Source organism: Doryrhamphus excisus, linkage group LG9 (genome assembly GCF_037039965.1).
Source record: "Doryrhamphus excisus strain RoL-2023G ecotype Guam linkage group LG9, RoL_Dexc_Guam_v1.1, whole genome shotgun sequence".
Taxonomy (NCBI): domain Eukaryota; kingdom Metazoa; phylum Chordata; class Actinopteri; order Syngnathiformes; family Syngnathidae; genus Doryrhamphus; species Doryrhamphus excisus.
In genome coordinates, this window is record NC_136365.1 from 17,797,624 (window position 1) to 17,818,475 (window position 20,852).

A 20,852-nucleotide genomic window follows, 5' to 3' on the forward strand; every position below is an offset into this window, starting at 1 on the left:
CAGTAAAGGCAGACCTATGTATCCAGAAGTCCTCAGGAGCGCTTGGGAATGGAGTAAATTAAACGGACCCTTTGGGTGGGAAGCGGGAACTCCACGAAAACACTACAGAAAGAGGTGCAGAATCATGAAGATCTAGAAAGCTTTCTGTGCTGATTATTGTGTGTAGCTGCTCTATAGGAGTCGGTGCAGGTAGTTACAAATCAAGCGAGTACAGTTACTCTAATTCAACACTTAGTAAGTTTCATAATAATAGGAGGAGCATTTTTTTTGTAGACCACCTCTCTGTCAGGGGTCAAGAGATCCAAGTGGGCATAAACAGTACCGCCATTTTGTACCTGGTAGTTAACATTGTGGGTGGAATTCTCCCAAGCAACACATGAGCTTTCGCTTCACTGCCTCACTCTTCTCCATCAGATACAGTGTATAGTTCAGTTCATGGACATCAGGTCATTGCACTATTATTTTGGGCAAAGACCATGTGATCCACTGATAACAACTCAGTGACCCAAAACGACAGATGCTAAAATGCTAAAAAATGCTATTATATCAATGATTCTCAACTGGTGGCTCGTGACACATTTATGTCACCTCTCATCTAAGCTAATCACTTACATCATTAGAAAAGGTGCGTGACATGTTTATGGGCGACTTGGTCAAGCTTGAGCAGCACGGACAGGATGTCGAGTATGGACTTAACGCACCGTTAAGTCAGCTCGACACTCAGCTCGATAAAGCAAAGCTAACGTTTTGCATGTTGGGTTTGCAGCTAGCGGCACAAATTGTAAGTCCTTCTAAGCACTGACAGTGTGACCAACCACAGCAGAGTAGGCGTGCCTGGAGGCACGAAATCCAAAGAAATACAGATGAATAGGTGCAGATTGCGGAAGATCTAGAAAACCTTCTGTGCTGGTTATATGCATGTAGCTGCTCTATAGGAGTCCACAACTCAATACAAAGGGCCGAAAAATGAGCATAATAGGTCCCCTTTAAATAAATAAGATATTTCAGAAGATTATGTTGAACATTTTCCACAATTTGGGTCACCACTTGTCAATTGAAGGGTGATGGTGTGTCCTGCAGCCATACCAGTTGAGAATGACTAGCTGCTAAGATAATCAAAGATCCTACCGCAAAAATGTTTGTCAAGGATCAAGTTGCTGTTTTTAAGGACTGCCTGCAAAAAGTCAAAGATCCTCTATTAAACAGGAGAGCACCAACTTCAAATATAATCAAAGATTTTCTATACAGTATGACAGGAGCACATGTTTTTAAGAATGTCCTGAGAAAACGCCAGTCAAAGATCATCTATATGACAAGAGTGTGCTGCTGCTTTCAAGGACCTGGTGCAATAGCACAAGTAAAAGATCCTTTATATGAAAGGGAAACTTTGCTGTTTCTAAGCACCAACAACAAAAGTAATCAAAGATCCTCTTTATGACAGGAAACCTCTGCTGTTTTTAAGCCACCAAAAATGCTCACCCAAGATCTTCTATGCGACAGGAGTGCTTTCTTTTCCTTTGCCAGGGAAAAGAAATGGTGGCGTTTTAGCAACCCACAGAATTAGTGAAACACATCAAGAGCGTGGAAGAGATACCAGGAGACAGGCCAGGTAACATCTACGTATCTGCGATCCTTTTTCTTTCAACTGCTAAATCAAAAAATCTCTTTCTTGTGATTAAAAGATCTTTGGTGCAGTAGCAAGAGTGAGGATTATGTGGCTCCACTTCTCCGTTTCTGCCCTGAGGCCACCATTGAAGACACAGGAATTTTTTTGTTCGCTCACACCCACACTATTCTTTAAGCCCTGCAGGTAAGAAGCATCCTCACCGTGTTAACATATTGTAACACGTGGGAACCCAATGCAGCCATAGCTTTATATCCACACAGGAACATTGAAACCATGTCTTCCATGCAGTCCTTTGTGGAGCTTGACTGGAAGTAACTTGTTGGGTTTTTAAGTCTTGTAATAAGAGATACCAACTGCTCCAGTAGACAGTAACACCACCAAGGCAACACCATTATTTGAATATACCCAAAAGTCAACAAGGTGACTGACGCCACTCACAAAACACAAGAAACTGCTTTACGGGCAAAACTCGGCAAAGCTCAGGAAGATTCCCTGCAATCATCTGTTGCGGCGCTTGGCTCTTATAATCAACAGCACAGGCTTACAAGAGCAGAGAGGCTGCCAAGGTGGTAGAAAGCTAAGACGCCAAGCACATCTTGGCATCAGGATTATTGAGCCTCCGCCCGCATACACACGGGTATTTGTATTAAAAAAAAAAAGTTAGAAACCGAGTTCTACTATCGTCAATACGTTCCAGGCATCCTTATATTACTATGTATCCGGATGCATGTTCTCCCCGTGCATGCGTGGGTTTTCTCCGGGTACTCCGGTTTCCTCCCACATTCCAAAAACATGCTAGGTTAATTGGTGACTCCAAATTGTCCATAGGTATGAATGTGAGTGTGAATGGTTGTTTGTCTATATGTGCCCTGTGATTGGCTGGCCACCAGTCCAGGGTGTACCCTGCCTCTCGCTCGAAGACAGCTGGGATAGGCTCCAGCACCCCTGCTATCCTCGTGAGGAAAAAGCAGTAGAAAATGAATGAATGAATTTTGATTCAAGGCGGCACGGCGGTCGAGTGGTTAGCGTGCAGACCTCACAGCTACGAGACCAGGGTTCAATTCCACCCTCGGCCATCTCTGTGTGGAGAGTGCATGTTCTCCCCGTGCATGCATGGGTTTTCTCCGGGTACTCCGGTTTCCTCCCACATTCCAAAAACATGCTAGGTTAATTGGCGACTCCAAATTGTCCATAGGTATGAATGTGAGTGTGAATGGTTGTTTGTCTATATGTGCACTGTGATTGGCTGGCGACCAGTCCAGGGTGTACCCCGCCTCTCGCTCCAGCACCCCCGCGACCCTCGTGAGTGTAAGCGGTAGAAAATGAATGAATGAACTAATAATAAGGCTTGTCTAATAATTTTTTCCATGACTGCATTTGTATATGATAGCATAAATGGAAAATCCGGCTAGAGAAGCTTGGCTGTTTCAGCAGCTACGTAGCATTGAGCGTCCTGTCTGACATCCAGGCGGTAGTGAATGATGAAATCACACACAAAAAGTGTCTATTTTTAACCACGCAGTTTGCAGCTGATCAAAACGACCACACTGACAGCATAATTCCTTGATGTATCCATTTACGGGACTATTTTTGACCACATTTGGCTTATTTTAGTTGCTGATAAAACAGAGACTGTGTGTATTTGTTCTTGTGCATCTATGGAACATACTGTACAGCAAGGAAGGCGACCACTCCTCTCTTTGCGCCGCAGTTCAAAGTTTAGCAGAGATGTCAACATAAGAATCCATCAATACCTCAATCCAATTGTCTGCCAGGACGTCTATCCGAACAACAGCGACTTAATAATCCAAAACTTCCTTTCCACCCCGGCGAAAGTGCGACAGTGCGTCTCTGCAAGTGAAACCGCAGTGTGTAGAGGCGTGTCATACACAGATGACAGCTCTCTTCTGTGTAATAGGATCACAGCGGGGATTTCTGCCACCGTGTCACCTACTTCCAAGGTGGACGCACGGGTGAAAGGGTGGGGGGAAAGGTCTCAAAACGTGGAGCCATGTTCGTGCCAGGATGAGTTGGCGAGGGGAGAGAGAGCGAGAGAGGGTCACGTGAAGGTCATTAGGTGCCGAGACGCGTTAATCCTACTTCTACAGTCTTGACCTTTTCTAATTGGATAAAAGCTACACATGTAATCCAAACGCTTGTCACAGTCAATGACTCTACGGCCCATTTCACCCTGCATAGAAAAGTTGGCATTTTTAATACTATTTGTATTGATCTGTATTGATCGTCTCACATGTCTCACATGTAAACAAAGAATAACAGGAGTTTAAAAGTGACTATCAAAGTGTTATTTCCCGTCTACAGAGCTCTAAACAGGTTTTCTATGCGCTAACTCTGTCGAGCCTGGAGCAGTTAACCATGATAAACGAGGGATTAATGTACTCTAAACAAACTGGTACGGTGGAACCTTGGGTAGCGTATTTTTTGGTTTACGGCTAAAAAAATGTGCCTTGTTTCACGGGTATTTCTCAGTTGGCGTACAATACGGTGACGCAGTACACCGCAGTGAGTCCAACTGTGTTCATAAGCATGCTATGAACTGGAAACAGGAAACGGAAGTCATTGCTATGACGTCATCAGCAGTTGCCCCTGTAGTACTTTACTAGCTAAAAGAGTTACAACACAAGTCTCTGCGTTCCTTATTCATTCATTTTCTGCCGCTTTTTCGTCACAAGGGTTGCGGGGAGTGCTGGAGCCTATCCCAGCTGTCTTCGGGCAAGAGGCGGGGTACACCCTGGACTGGTGGCCAGCCAATCACAGGGCGCATATAGACAAACAACCATTCACACTCACATTCATACCTATGGACAATTTGGAGTCGCCAATGAACCTGGCATGTTTTTGGAATGTGGGAGGAAACCGGAATACCCGGAGAAAAAAAACAAGCATGCACGGGGAGAACATGCAAACTCCACACAGAGATGGCCGAGGGTGGGCGTTCCTTATTGATCCACGCAAATTACTACATTTTTACGCTGTGCAACTTTTTTTTTTATACCGAAATCTTTTGTCAGTTTTGATAAGTAATTTGAGTTCAAAATTTGACCTTCATGATCAAAAGACACAAAAAAAATGCCAAAAAATGCCAAAAAAGTGTCCATTCAAAATATCTGGTATCGCCCATCACATGCAGGGCAGGACCCTGCTGTGTGTTGGCTTCTGTGCAAAAGGTACAAATTACATAAATAAATGTTACATTTTGTGTTACAACTTTGATGACGTGCCAATTTTGCGGAATGTCAGCGTTAAAAGGGGGCTGACATTTTTCCGTAAGCACCGTAATGTGACTGGGTTCTGTGTAAAAGGAACAAGTAAATAAGTGCTGTTACGGCAATTTTATAAAAAGGTGCTAGGTATGTACTTTGATGATGTGCCAATTTTGCAACATTTTTCCACCATTTTTAAGGTAATAGCACCGTAATGTGACTGGGTTCTGTGCAAAAGGAACAAGTAAATAAGTGCTGTTACAGCGATTTTTGGTGTTTGGTATGTATTTGGTATGTATGACAATTGGAAAAAATGTAAAATTTTTGCCCCAGTTTCATAACCGAACTGCAAAAACTCCAAATAAATGCTGTCATGTGCATGCCAGGCAATTAACTGGCGATGTTTTGATCTGACAGCATAAACAAGCATCATGAACACAAATTATACCACATTTGCAAATGTTTTGAACAGGAAAAAAAGTGTTAGCATGTAAAAGCTTCTTCATGGAGAATGGTTTCAGCCCTTGCTCATCAATGAATAACTTGTTGCACCCACCTTTATCTGTGCATAGATAAGTCCTTTACAGTTGTGTGGTGTGTTTTACAGGTTTCAAGAACAGACAGATGGATTTAATGAGTAACATATACAGGAGGGAGGGAGTTGGGCAGGGTGCAGACAGCATGATTGGCACATGTCAACACACAGTGAAACTACACGTGGACTTTAGTATTGTGGCTTTTACAGCTAAACACCAAGTACAATGTGAGTGTATTCAATTTAAAATGGCGTAGAATTGTGTTATACCGGTAAGTGTTTATTGAGTCAATTCTAGAGTGGCAACAATTCAATACAATTTTGGTATTCGATTATTAGTTTTTTTTTATCTATAAATGTAAATATTGTCTGATTTCTGCCTCTCAAATTCCCTTAGTGAGCCACTAAAGCAGAACTATTAACTTTTGGTTTTAGACAAAACAAGATATTCACACGCATCAGCTTTGGCTTTGGAAATCAGTGATTGACACTTTTTGACTCTTTTCTGATATGTTGCAGACCAAACAAGTACGTGTTTGTGTCGTACTGATTGGGTCCGTGTAGGTCAGGGGTGGGCAAACTGTGGCCCATGGGCCACATCCACCACACCGGGCATTTCCAAATTCATTCATTCATTCATTTTCTGTACCGCTATACCACGTGCTGGAGCCTATCCCAGCTGTCAAATTATTATTTATTTATTTTTTTTAGACCTTTAACATCCAAACTTTAGCCGGCAACAAGATTTTCAGTGCTAGTGTGGCACACTTGAGTCGCCAAAATAGTCGGATGCAATCTGTAGCCTGCAACCTTCTGACAAAGTAACCTACCGACTGCATCATTTGGGCATAGAAATAAATATCTACGCACAATACAAAATGCAAAAAAAAAACAAAAACACACCCATATATTCCCTCCGCAAGGCATGCTGGGTATCTTGTGGTACTCTTTCTCCCAACATTTGCTTGATTGCAAAATGTGTTGAGGAACAAACATACTCCTGATATCTAATATTATTATTCTTAGTTTGCCGTTGGAGCTGGACTACCCAGCATGCCTTGCGGGCATTTGAAAAAATCTGACCATACTAACTACTACTTTTTCAGCCTGGATTAACGGGGCGTCTGTGTGCGTGCACTGATGATGCATACGAGCGTCATCCACCAATTGTGTTGGTTGAACGGATGTGTGTTGCACGATAGCAGACCCACTGTATATTGTTTCTTACCAATAGGTCATAAATACAGTATATTACGCTGCCCACTGATGATCTGGAGCGTGGAATTCATAGTGGGTAACTGCTCAAAATACGAACAAATAGGATGTCAACAGGCATTCCCAGAAAGATTGTGTTCGACATTAAGATGCTCCACTATACATGTTGTCTTATAAAAGGTGAGGTACTATGCTGCCCCCTGTTGGTCTGGTTAGTAGCATTCATAGTCTTTAACTTCTTTTTTCACTTGAATGAACTGATTAGTTTAGATTAAGATTATGTTGGACATTTCGTGGTTCCACGGTTCATCATTTCCTATGACTGGTGAGGTAATATGCTGCCCCCTTTAGGTCTGGAGGGTGGAAGTAAATGAATTAACCATTAATGAACCAACATCTTAGAATGGCTTGTGTTCAACTTTTGATGTTCCAGCATTTGATGAAATACTATAGGTGATATATTATATTGCCCACTGTCGGTGTGCAGAGTGGAATAGCTTTCTTAGATTATTAGCAAAGCCCACCACCACTCTACAGTGTACTAGCACTGGAACAGGGGCAGGACCCTGTTGTGTGTTCTTCTTCTGTGCAAAAGGTACAAATTACATAAATAAATGTTACATTTTGTATTACTACTTTGATGACGTGCCAATTTTGCGGAATGTCAGTGTTAAAAGGGGGCTGACATTTTCCCACCATTTTTAAGGTAATAGCACCGTAATGTGATTGGGTTCTGTGTAAAAGGAACAAGTAAATAAGTCACCAAATCACAACACCACTCATATGAGCCGAAATTAATCAACACGCCCGGTCCGTGCTGTGTATTGACACGAGAAAACGGAGGTAAGTCGTCAAACAGGCCACAAATCACATCTTGAAAAAGGGTGGACGCTAGCAAAAGTGGCCATTAGTGGCTCGACAAAAAAAGGCCAGCGGATGATGTCATTGTCGTGGCGACGCTTGAGGTTCATTTGAACTTAAACAGACAGAAGCTTTATACTGTACTTATGTTAGAAGTTGGAGCAACCAGGACATTAAAAAGAAGGTCAGTTTTTAGGACTTAGGCTACAAAAGCCGGGATGACATAATTGCGTCCCATCTGTGTCCAGAGTTTGACTCAAACCCCTGGGGGGGGGGTGAAACCTGCACTCGAATAAACGATCAATACTGACTGCCAAATTCCACACACTGACCTGTCACATCAGGACATGAAAGGGAGTTGATCACTCACCCTGACCAAAGTGCCTCGTCACTGGAAAGGGGGGGGGGTCAGCGGGTAGGATCCGTGAGGGACAAACTGTTGTGTCTCTGGGATGGGGAGAGGGGGAAAAAAAAAAAAAGAACATTGAGTTTATCTCCAGCACGGTGACTAATAACTACACAGCAGAAGAGAAGAGATGGTGTATGTGCAGCATGAAGGCAAGTGCATGTGTGAACAAGCAAGGAGTGTGCACACTCCCCACACTAGGGGAGGGAGCAGGTATATTTGGCCGCTCCCACTCCTCGCCAGTTTGCTCAATCAGGATTCCTCAGTGCATGTGGAAATCAGCCGTCCTTGTTGCTCAACTCTCTTTATGTCAGATTCGGACATGCAGAATATAAAACAAATAAAAAGCAAGTCGGAGCACAAATGCACTCAAGTATCTTCAGTCGTTATGAGTTTATTAATTGTTGTTAAGCTGAGGTAAAGATGAGAATTTCACTGAATTTCATTGTCAACTAGGTGTCAAACTCAAGGCACGGGGGCCAGATGTGGCCCGTGAATGTCTGGGAATAATAAGTGTATTTAGAAGGTCCTAAACAGGTATTCTATGCTCCAACTACAAAAATATTCCACTTATAAATTAGAAATTCACTTATCATGGTTGGGTCTGGAACTGACTAACAGTGATAAATGAGGGACTACTGTTTATAAATGAACAGATGCTTTATAATGTCAGTTGTGTTAAGAGTGTATGAGGTTTTTCTTAAGAACCACAGTTACAATGCCATCTACTTTACGGAATTGTAATGACAAGCGACATAGACAGTCTCGTTATAATGTATCAAGCCGAAAATCAGTATGCAGATCAAAAAAAGATCAGCTGTGGCGACTCCGTAATCAGGAAAAAGCCAAAAGAAACAAACAAAAGACTCAGGGCAAACAAGTGCCAAATATAAAAATATATATATATAGTGCCAAATAAATCTGTGGCATCTAAATTTGTCAGTGGCGGGCCACGACAAATAACTTATGACATTTGAACAATGGAAAATATATGCCAAATATAAAATAAAATATATATATATAGTGCCAAATCAATCTGTGGCATCTAAATTTGTCAGTGGCGGGCCACGACAAATAACTTATGACATTTGAACAATGGAAAATATATGCCAAATATAAAATAAAATATATATATATAGTGCCAAATCAATCTGTGGCATCTAAATTTGTCAGTGGCGGGCCACGACAAATAACTTATGACATTTGAACAATGGAAAATAGATGCCAAATCTAAAAAAATATATATATATAGTGCCAAATCAATCTGTGGCATCTAAATTTGTCAGTGGCGGGCCATGACAAATAACTTATGACATTTCAACAATGGAAAATATATGCCAAATATAAAATAAAATATATATATATAGTGCCAAATCAATCTGTGGCATCTAAATTTGTCAGTGGCGGGCCACGACAAATAACTTATGACATTTGAACTACGGAAAATTTCCCGGGAAAATAAGGTCACTTTTTAGGGACAACAACGATGCCGGGCCACATATTCAGCAAACACCCCACCACATCCTCTTTGCTCAGTTTTGGCCACACAGACGGCGTTCATGATGGCCGCTAGTCAAAGAGAAACATTACGTAATAGGCCATTAGCCTGAGAAATTAGGAGAGCTAGCAGAGTGTGATCTGATTGGTCGATATGAGGACCTGCGGTGGCCTTCATGGGTCAAACGGGTGGATCAATCGCTGTTGCACAAAAAGCGAACACCTCCTGGTTTAACATCACTTTTTTTAAGTACAGCAATACAGACTCCCTGCCAGACGTAGGAGAAGATGGTAACTAACAAAATAAAAATACAGAGCTACAGGTTTTATTCACTTTTGTTGAATTCACTTTATAATAGAACCATCCCCTCATTCGTCACTTAGAATAATTTTGATTCACAAACACAGACAACCGGTAAAATGTCACTTAAAAAAATATTTTTTATCCACTTCCTCCTTGAACCAGGAAGTAGCCCACTAGCTAAGAAATACTAATAAGGCACTACAACAAGGCTAACTCTTGTGAACAGTTGGACACAAGCGCAGCCTTCTAATGTAGTTTTGCTTTCAGAGAAGTCTACGCAAACTAGCAAAGAGCACTTCCTTTCATTTGGCGATACTATTATTAAGTGTGCGTCTGAGTGCACGGATGCTAATGATCAATAAGAACAGGGCATGAGTGCTAAAAGCTAGCAAGAAAGACGCTTGCTCTCTAATCACACATCCCAGCAGACTGTAATCGCTAGCTAGCTGCGAGAACACACTACGGTACCGAGCTGACCTTCCGGACATGGAGTTGACATTGCTGATTAGCCGTCTGACTGTGTTTTGACTGCAAAAACACCTGGTCTCAGGGCTTTTGTGTCAGTCTGGGCCTTTATTTGCAAAAACGTGAGCCGCTGAGCTAACAGGGTAGTTCCATTCACGTACACAACAGGTCGGTAAACACTCAGAGCCGATGTGCACACACAGATGAATTTATGAGAACAAACGATTATTCCTATGCTAGCGCAGGAGGCAAAAGCATAGGCAAGCTGTTTGCCGTCATTTGCATGGTGCGTTTCTACACAAATGAAGGGGACACGCCTTCTCAACAGATTCACTTTGCTAACTTGACACTTGACAAAGACAAGCTACGGCGCTAACGCCATGTTTTCAACCCCTATTTGCATGCCAGAGTCGTTTTGAGCTAGGAGCAGGGGTCTCAAACTCAATTTACCTGGGGGCCACTGGAGCTAGGGTCGGGGCCGCATCAGAAAAACGCATTTATTAAAAACAAAAAAATGAATAAACTTTGCTTTGGTTCTGATTTTCTACAAGAAAAGCTCTGATAAAACATTCCACTGTTCTCCAATATCTTCATTTTTATTTTTCTACACAAAATAAGATCAAGAATAAAGAATATCAATCAATCAGTAAAATAAATATAATAATAATAAAACGGCAAATAATTAAAAATTAAAAACCCACATATAGTTGGTGGGTAGACAAATTTTTTCAGATTAAAATTAACAAAGTATTGTTAGAGCCCTGTAGACATGACAAAACATGACTATAGTCACATTTATACTCTTTTTATTTACAACATATTGCACAACTGCAGGGTCTTGAGACACATGCTAACTCGCAAACTGGAGAGCTAGCGACCTAAACGGTAGCCTTCAAGTTATTTCCTTTAAACTTAAATAGCCAAAAACTTACCACTTCCACACGGATAGGGAGGATAACTATTAACAGTTATTTAACCTAAGTCGCAGGAACAGCCAACCTATGAAAAAAAGTGCGACTTATAGTCCGGAAAATACGGTAACATGTTTTTAGCAACTTGGGATGTCGCCCCCTATAGGCTGGAGGTTAGGGAAAAAAAGCTATTTTTTTCATTTGTTTGTTAGTTTGAAAGTAAGCTAGCTAAAGTACATAAAGTGGAACCTCGATTAGCATGTTTTTTGGTTAACATTTAAAATTTACACCACGACTTCTTCTAGTAAGGAACTTAGTGAAAACTTAATCGGCACATGTAAACAATATCCTCGCGCAAACACTGTGGCGACAGTGTGTAGTGATACGACAGGAGGGAAACTAACGTAGAGCGATTGTGAGTGATTTAGGGTGCAGACAAGTCCGACCATCTACCTGGGTTGATGTGGGAAATGCTTCAAGTTGATCAATTCCAGCATTACTGACTCTCCGACACTGTGAACACCAAGGTAGGTTGTTTTGCAAGGTTTGTGTTTCCAATCATGCCGCTTCCATATTACTGCATTATCCTTCATAGTAGCGATGTCATAGCTCAGTCTGATTGGCTTTTATCTGCCCTGTCATCATGACGTTCCACCATATTCCATTCCCTTGCCAAAGAATTTGCAAACTTTCTTGCTGATGTCATTTTTTTTTTCATCCTTGCCCCCAAACAAGGAGCCACATTTCATCATTTTGACAGCTAAAATACACCGTGTCAGCCATGACCTCATCTCTTGTTACCTGGCGTAAGCTAGGTGAGTCACATGTTAGTGTGCCTGCGCAGCGCCAGAACCGTTCCTCACGCGTGATTCATACAAATATACTGTATGTTGTACGTGCAGGGACACAATTTTTGGTTGCAGGCTCTCACGCCATCGCTGTCCTTGGAAGCTGGCGACAAGATCGGTAATAGAGGTTTTTTTAAATGATTATTTTAATTTACATTTTAGAAAATTCATTCATTCATTTTCTACCGCTTTTCCTCACGAGGGTCGCGGGGCGACCCTCGTCTTCGGGCGAGAGGCGGGGTACACCCTGGACTGGTGGCCAGCCAATCACAGGGCACATATAGACAAACAACCATTCACACTCACATTCATACCTATGGACAATTTGGAGTCGCCAATTAACCTAGCATGTTTTTAGAATGTGGGAGGAAACCGGAGTACCCGGAGAAAACCCACGCATGCACGGGAAGAACATGCAAACTCCACACAGAGATGGCCGAGAGTGGAATTGAACCCTGGTCTCCTATCTGTGAGGTCTTCGCTCTGACCACACAACCGCCGTGCCGCCCATTTCAGAAAATTAATTTAAAATTATATTAATTTAGATGATAGTGTACCACTTAATCCTCAATATAAGCATTTAAGTCAAGTAAGACTTAAATACATGTTAACATTGATGGGATACCTGATTATTACGAGCAGCACTAGTAGGGTGTCTTTAGTTTGTATTCATTACAACCAAGTCAAGAGACAACCAGGGGTGTCACAGCCTAAAATTACACACTTATATAAATATTATTATTTAATATTACGTATCAACATGCAGGGGGAGAAAAAACCCAATGAAAAGGATCTATATGCTTGCAGGGGAAACTGAAATTGGCTGGCAACCAGTCCAGGGTGTACGCCACCTCTTGCTCAAAGTCTGCTAGGATAGGCTCCAGCACCCCCCGCGACCCTCGTGAGGATAAGCGGTAGAAAATTAATGAATATATATATATATAAAATATTACTTAACACACAGGGGGAGAAAAAACCCAATGAAAAAGATCTATATGCTTGCAGCGGAAACTGAAATTGGCTGGCAACCAGTCCAGGGTGCACCCCGCCTCTCGCTCAAAGTTAGCTAGGATAGGCTCCAACATGCCCATGTGACCCTAGTGAGGACAAGTGGCATAGAAAATGCATGGATGAGCTTGCAGCAAGAAAAAAAAAAGCCAAAAATATTAATTACAAAACAAGCATCCTTCACATTTGAACCAGGTAAGCTTCACCTGCTAGCCATGCTAACCATAGCAACTGTTGTCATGGTGAGTTTCACTTTCTGCGGCTCAAGGCAGGCTTAAGCTCATCGTCTTCACCTTGGCTCAGCCTCGCTTGTAAACAACACACAAGTCGCCGTCGACGGGGGCCAAACGAGAGGCCGCCGCTAATCAGATCTCCTCCATTAGCTAACTGCATTAATGCTATAGTAATACTCACCACACAGGAAGAGCAGCTAACGCGCTTCCATGATACAATAAAAGACAAAAAAAATCAAACAAAGCTGAATCATGTACAGTTTTGCTCACGTTACAAACAACATGGCTGTTCTACTTGTTAGCATTGACCAAAACACGGCTACTCTGTTCGCCAGGTGAGGCGTAGCGCTTCTTAGCATTAGCGAAGCATTGCCACAAGCTAGCAGCACACTAACTGTGTAAACATTTGCTAATTTGACAAATTCTACAATCATAAAACACTTTCACAACAAATCATCACATTTCAGTATAATTCAGTATAATTACTGAGACAAGTTTGACATTCACCACATAATGAGTCTCCATTTTTACGCTAATAGTAAAATATAGCTAAAATAGCTAATACTATATGGCCAAATTGAAGGTGAACATTAAGGAATAAGAGAGAGGTGTTTGAAAGCTGATAAATTCACCTTTTTCGTGAGGTACAAGCATAAGATGCACATATTAAATCAACATGTTGAACAAAAGCCGAGGCAGCCATCTTGTCTTTTTTCCTCATCAATAATGACAGAGACCCCGCTACGACATCTGCTTCACCTCGGCCTTAAGACGATTAAAAAAAAAACACATCAGGGAAACCTTAAATAAATAATGAAAGTGAAAGCTCTATTTGAATATTGTGAAAAATTAATAAAACATTTTCATTTTTTATTATTATTCATTACTTTTATTATAATTTATTTTAAATGGCCGTAAAAAATACAGAAAATAGACAGTTATCATTGTGTTATTTAATAATCATTTTAGGACTCACAAAATACTGCCCAAAAAAATTCTAAAAATTATATATATATATATATATATATATATTAATGATAGATTTGTTAAACTACGAACTACGGACACTACGGAATATTTTTATTTCAAAAAATATATAAATGGTTGGTTTTTCTGTACATTTAAAAAGGGGACAATTTAGATCGTTTTATACTTATTTTGACTCAATTAAAATATTGATTTTTAAATGGCCGTAAAAAATACAGAAAATAAACAGTTATCATTGTGTTATTTAATAATCATTTTAGGACTGCCCCAAAAAAATTCTAAAAATAATATGTATATATATATTAATTATAGATTTGTTAAAATGACTAAGGAATATTTTTATTTCAAAAAAATATATCTAAATGGTTGGTTTTTCTGTACATTTAAAAAAGGGACAATGTAGATTGTTTTATACTTATTTTGACTCAATTAAAATATTGATTAATACTTTACAATTTAATACTAATACATTTTTCATAGTAACAACAAGTATGGAAGGGAAATTTTGTATTTAATTTTAGATGGCAAAAAAAACCTCCCAGGTCAGTTGTAAGAACAAATTATTTTATCATAGGTTTATTTAAAAAATAAAATCATTAATTTTTAATATTTTGTTAATATTTTGTGGCATATCCTTTTTTTAAATGTTAATTTTTAAATAAAAAAATATATAAAAAAGACATACCTACCCATCCATTTATTTAAATTATCATTTCTACATCAAATTTAGAAGGTAAAACATGCTAAAAAAAATGTATCTGTGTTGTTAAAATCTGTACTTTTAATTATTATTTTTGTGTACATTTAAAATTTTATCATCTTTTTATTTGGTATACATTTTAGATAATAAAAATTGAGTAAACCTTCTACTGTTTTTAGACTGAAGTTATTTTCATTCAAAAATTATATTTTATTCAGGCAAAAATTTTTTTAATATTTATAAATATATATATAATACTTTTAAATATTTAGTATGAATTTTAAATGACAAAATGTGAGGATTTTTATTTATTTTTAAGATAATGTTTTTTGTGGTTGCAGTAGCAAAACGGTGCTAGGGTAAAAACATTGCAGAAAAAGGACCAACAAGAAACTGGTCTTTCCTCCAGCATTCTGACAGGCAGCGTCCTTCTATCTGATATTGCTCACTGATCCGATTATGGTGCTCTTTTCTGCCTTGTGTGAGAGCTCTTGACATTGAGCAAATCCACACACACACACACACACACACACACACACACACACTCTCTATTTACTTATTTATTTATTATTTTAGGTAATCCTTTCCCTGTGGGCGGCACGTGGGACCGGCGGCAGATAATCCTGCCAACAGTTGCACAGCTGTCATGTCGCAAACGACCTCGTATGATAACCGGGAGGCGGTGCAGACAGACAGAAAGGTGCGGCTTTTTTATTAAAAATAAAAATAAATATTTTTTTTTTTTAAAAAGACGTATGAGCCACTTTGTGACAGGAAGTCCAGAGGTCAGGTGACATGTTCTTAACATCCTGCTGTCATTAAATATGTATACAACTCCACCCTTTTACACAGCCAGACAAAAACGGCTTTTTTTTTTTTTTTTTTTTTTTTTTTTTTAAATGGGATTGTCAGTCTTGTCAGAAAAAAGTAATCTTATTACTTCTGATGGTGGAAAAATGCCGGGATGATTTCGTTGCACTACTCCGTGCCTTGCTATTTTTCACCTGTGGTGTCTGGAAAAAGCCGGCTTAGGCTGTGTGAAAGGGGTTAGTGCAGCACAGAAGTGACAATTTTCTGCTGACCAATCCACAGGCAGCAGTTTGTCTAGCTCCGCCCTAAAAAAAAAAAAGCCATATGGTAGAGGTAAGGATATATTGAGCCCCCTTCAATGGTAACAATAGGAAATGAACTGAAAACTTTTGTGCGACTCCTTTTTAACCTTCGGAGGCATCGGTTTCAACATGTTAGTCGATCTTCACTCAGTTATTTAAGAAGGCCGGTGCAGACATGTTGGATTTCTAAGTGTTGAGATGTTACTCTCTCCGACAGTAAGCAGTCTTTCTACATGTGTCTCTGTCAACATGTTTCCAAAGTGGAACACTCATGGCTGACACTCCATCTCCTCGTGTCCGAAGTGGACAGGAAGTAAACACGCAGACGTGCTTTAGTAGCGCAATGAGCAGCGACGTCTACTTGTGTGCTTGCATGTGAAGGGGGTGTCATAAAAGCCGCACCGGTATCTCGCGGCGCCTTATCCATCAGGCTGTTAACACATAGCCGACATGCTCCTATGCTGTCCAACCTATGACTCATGTGGTAAGAAATGTCGAAGAAGCCCACCTCTACACACTCCCGACAGTCAAAAACATGACTGTATGCGTTTCTTTGTGGAAGTCAACACATTAAAGCAGGGGTCTCAAACTCAATTTACTTGGGGGCCACTGGAGCTAGGGTTTGGGTGAGACTGGGCCGCATCAGGTTTAAAAAAAACAAAAAAAAACGCATCTATTAAAAACAAAAAAATTTAAAAAAACTTAAAAAACAAGAAAAGCTCTGATAAAACATTCCACTGTTCTCAAATATCTTACTTTTTATTTTTTTACACAAAATAAAATGAAAAATAAATAAATCAAGAATAAAGAAAATCAATCAATCAGTAATAAATAAATAAATATAATAATAATAAAACGGCAAATAATAAAAACTTAAGAAACCACATATAGTTGGTGGGTAGACAAATTATTTTTTCAGATTAAAATGAACAAAGCATTATTAGAGCCCTGTAGACATGACAAAACACGACTATAGTCACATTTATACTCTTTTTATTTACAACATATTGCGCAACTGAAACGTCTTGAGACACATGCTAACTCGCAAACTAGAGAGCTAGCGACCTAAACGGTAGCCTTCAAGTTATTTCTTTTAAACTTAAATAGCCAAAAACTTACCACTTCCACACGGATAGGGAGGATAACTATTAACAGTTATTTAACCTTTAACATGAACATTAATCAAACGTAATAATTTTTTCTGGGTACATGATACCATACAGCATCCATATCAAACTTGCGCGGACCGCACTAACATTAAACTTTCATATTAAGGCGGGGGGCCTCAAACTAGTGTGGCCCGTGGGCCGCGTGTTTGAGACCCCTGCATTAAAGGGTACAAATTGTCAAAATCGGTGGACTGACAAGCACACAAGTATAAAATATGAGCAATATTGGTCGAAAAACATCAAGCAAAAGGGCAAAAAAAGACAAAAAAAAAATTTGAGCATAACACATAAAAGGCTAAAGGTATAATTAAAGTAAGTTTAATACCGGTACACCTCCCAATAATGTAAAATATATCAAATGTAATACAGCAGAACCTGTATAAGTCAAACACCCCCAAGAACATTCAGTCACACAATTCGGAGCTTAACCGCAGTTCCAATCACAGGGCACATATAGACAACTGCTAGTTACAATAGAACTATAATAACAGTAATTTATAATAACTGGTCATTTTAGCGGGCGGCACGGCGTTCGAGTGGTTAGCCCGCAGACCTCACAGCTAGGAGGACCAGGGTTCGATTCCACCCTCGGCCATCTCTGTGTGGAGTTTGCATGTTCTCCCCGTGCATGCGTGGGTTTTCTCCGGGTACTCCGGTTTCCTCCCACATTCCAAAAACATGCTAGGTTAATTGGCCACTCCAAATTGTCCATAGGTATGAATGTGAGTGTGAATGGTTGTTTGTCTATATGTGCCCTGTGATTGGCTGGCCACCAGTCCAGGGTGTACCCTGCCTCTCGCTCGAAGACAGCTGGAATAGGCTCCAGCACCCCCCGCGACCCTCGTGAGGAAAAGCGGTAGAAAATGAATGAATGGTAATTTTAGCATTTAGCATCACAAAAACAGCTGGAAGCACTCTCAGTGATGACAATACAATATTAACTTTTTAAATTTAGGATTTATATATTTTTGGAAATACCTGAAACCCTTTTTTGTGGAATACTTCATATGCCCTACATTTTACCTCACAGTTAAGGATTTTATAGTACAACTTGACTCTGGAAAATATTACATTTTGGTGCACATCGAGATGAAAATGCATTTAAAAAATACCCTTGCTCCAGAATGCACTCATGGTACTCCCTTATGATATCAACCAGTATCAGAAAACAACCTCAAAAGTACCAAAATATATGAATAGTGGGGGGCCAAGTGGGCGTCTCCCACCGCTGTGGCTCTCCATGCGCATTAGACTCGGGTCATTACACGCTCAAACTGCTCCTTCTTTTGTTTTAAGTTTGTTTATGTCGGCCCAAAAACAAGAGTGAGGGACGCACAATGGCTCTCAACCATCTGCTCCACTGGTGGTCTCATTGACAACAACTCACCCCTGCAGGGAGGAAAGAATGGCGTGTCATCACTGAACAGGACCATTGGATGAACTGGCGGTGCAAGTTGTTTTAAAGTGAAAGCAAACATTTATATTGATCCGATCCGCTAGTAGTTCAAACATTTTTCAATGACAATTATGTATGAAACTTTCATTAGCAGCCGTTCCATCTGAACCCACACGTTTTCATTCATACACCCTGGACTGGTGGCCAGCCAATCACAGGGCACATATAGACAAACAACCATTCACACTCACATTCATACCTATGGACAATTTTGAGTCGCTAATTAACCTAGCATGTTTTTTTTGGAATGTGGGAGGAAACCGGAGTACCCGGAGAAAACCCACGCATGCACACAGAGAACATGCAAACTCCACACAGAGATGGCCCGAGAGTGGAATCAAACTCGGGTCTCCTATCTGTGTGACCTGCGCGCTAACCACTCGTCCACCAATGACCAAATAAGTCACACAAGTTTCCACTAAGTTCCTTAGTGGTGTAAATTTGAAATGTTAACCAAAAAACATGCTAACCAAAATGGATGCTAACCGAGGTTCCACTTTACTTTAGCTAGCTTACTTTTAAACTAACAAACAAATGAAAACCTTTTTTTCCCCTAACCTCCAGCCTACAGGGGGTGACATCCCAAGTTGCTAAAAACATGTTACCATATTTTCCGGACTGTAAGTCGCACTTTTTTTCATAGGTTGGCTGTTCCTGCGACTTATACTCCAGAGCGACTTATAAATGAAAAAATTGTTTATGTTACATAAACACTGGACACATTTTCTGTTTGTTTATTTTTTGTGTAACTGAATAACCATTGTGTTAGCATATCTTACACCTATTCAGATTATTTTATTATTGTTAGAACTTTGGTCAAGTAGTTTGGAAAATAAATTACCCGCAAAAAATGTGACTTATGTATGTTTTTTTTTTAATCTAATTATGCATTTTTGGCCTTGTGCGACTTATACTCCGAAGCGACTTATAGTCCAGAAAATACGCAATGCCTTTTATCCATAAGAGGAACAAAGAGCTGATGATGCAACCCTCCACTAATGCATTCACACTTCACTTTTAAGCTATAAAATCGGCCACAAGGTGGCAGAAGTGCGTTTGATAAGACATCAGGTTAAGGGACAAATGGTTCGGTTCCAAATGTAAAAGGTTCATGGTGTTCCATTTGTAAACAAATTGTTACTTTAATGTAACACCACTCCTTTTTGTGCTGTTTATTTTGGTATAGTAAAAAGTAGAATAAAAACAATATTTGTGTCATTCATTCATTTTCTATCGCTTTTCCTCACGAGGGTCGCGGGGGGTGATGGAGCCTATCCCAGCTGTCTTTGGGCAAGAGGCGGGGTACACCGTGGACTGGTGGCCAGCCAATCACAGGGCACATATAGACAAACAACCATTCACACTCACATTCATACCTATGGACAATTTGGAGTCGCCAATTAACCTAGCATGTTTTTGGAATGTGGGAGGAAACCGGGAGAAAACCCATGCAGAGATGACCAAAGGTGGAATCGAACTCAGGTCTCCAAGCTGTGAGGCCTATGCACTAACCACTCAGTCTCAATATACACATTATATATGTAATTTATTATGTGTCAATATCAAAATACTGGCTTAATATCTTAAAAATGGGCTGCACGGTGTTCAAGCGGTTAGCAAGCAGGCCTCACAGCCAGCCAATCACAGGGCACATATAGACAAACAACCATTCACACTCACATTCATACCTATGGACAATTTGGAGTCGCCAATTAACCTAGCATGTTTTTGGAATGTGGGAGGAAACCGGAGTACCCGGAAAAAAACCCACGCATGCACGGAGAGAACATGCAAACTCCATACAGAGATGGCTGAGGGTGGAATTGAACCCTGGTTAGCGCGCTAACCACTTAACCGCCGTGCAGCCCTTCAAAATGAACATTATACTTGAAATGTGTCTTTTGGTTTTTATAGTTGGGGACTGATATTTTCCTGAAACATACCAATGTTCTACTGCTGATCGGGAAAAGTAGAAACTAATGTTTTCCGATGAAAGACGAGAGTCTAAGGTTTTTTTTTTTTTTTTAGCATATTTGCTAATTAAATATAAATGTCCCAAATATTGATAGCATCACTAAAACACGGTAGTTCCAGTATTGTATTGATGCTAGCAAAACTAGCTTGATGAGAATGATACTTTTCAGTTCTGACAGGAATTTGAATGACAGCTTCTCCCAAAAAATGTTTAATAAAAAGGGAATCATTGCATTTTTGTTTATATTGTCAGACCGTCTTGAATTATTACATTTTTTTTTAGCATATTTGCTAATTAAATATAAATGTAAGGCGGGGTC

At 40.1% G+C, this 20,852-nt stretch overlaps 1 protein-coding gene and 1 long non-coding RNA gene across 2 annotated transcripts in view; one reads left to right on the forward strand and one right to left on the reverse strand.

The window, feature by feature from the left end:
- coro2aa (coronin 2Aa) overlaps positions 1-20,852 on the reverse strand; it is a 35,806-nt gene that overhangs the window by 14,198 nt on the left and 756 nt on the right. The window lies entirely within an intron of this gene.
- LOC131122124 (uncharacterized) lies at positions 1,452-15,546 on the forward strand. The gene is made up of 3 exons (XR_009128542.2): positions 1,452-1,609; positions 1,683-1,810; positions 15,398-15,546. It is a non-coding gene; the product is annotated as an uncharacterized LOC131122124 (long non-coding RNA).